The sequence below is a fragment of the Bison bison genome, unplaced genomic scaffold (genome assembly GCF_000754665.1).
Source record: "Bison bison bison isolate TAMUID 2011002044 unplaced genomic scaffold, Bison_UMD1.0 scf7180017864308, whole genome shotgun sequence".
Taxonomy (NCBI): Eukaryota; Metazoa; Chordata; class Mammalia; order Artiodactyla; family Bovidae; genus Bison; species Bison bison.
The window spans coordinates 946,795-947,488 of NW_011494880.1; positions in this window are offsets into that span (position 1 = coordinate 946,795).

A 694-nucleotide genomic window follows, 5' to 3' on the forward strand; every position below is an offset into this window, starting at 1 on the left:
GATGAACATAGATGCAAAAATTCTTAACAAAATTCTAGCAATCAGAATCCAACAACACATTAAAAAGATCATACACCATGACCAAGTGGGCTTTATCCCAGGGATGCAAGGATTCGTCAATATCCGCAAATCAATCAATGTAATACACCACATTAACAAATTGAAAAATGAAAACCATATGATTATCTCAATAGATGCAGAGAAAGCCTTTGATAAAATTCAATATCCATTTATGATAAAAACTCTCCGGAAAGCAGGAATAGAAGAAACATACCTCAACACACCACAGCAAACATTATCCTCAATGGTGAAAAATTGAAAGCATTTCCTCTAAAGTCAGGAACAAGACAAGGGTGCCCACTTTCACCATTACTATTCAACATAGTTTGGGAAGTTTCGGCTACAGCAATCAGAGCAGAAAAAGAAATAAAAGGAATCCAAATTGGAAAAGAAGAAGTAAAACTCTCACTGTTTGCAGATGACATGATCCTCTACATAGAAAACCCTAAAAACTCCACTAGAAAATTACTAGAACTAATCAGTGACTATAGTAAAGTTGCAGGATATAAAATCAACACACAGAAATCCCTTGCATTCCTATACACTAATAATGAGAAAACAGGAAGAGAAATTAAGGAAACAAGTCCATTCACCATTGCACGAAAAGAATAAAATACTTAGGAATATATCTACC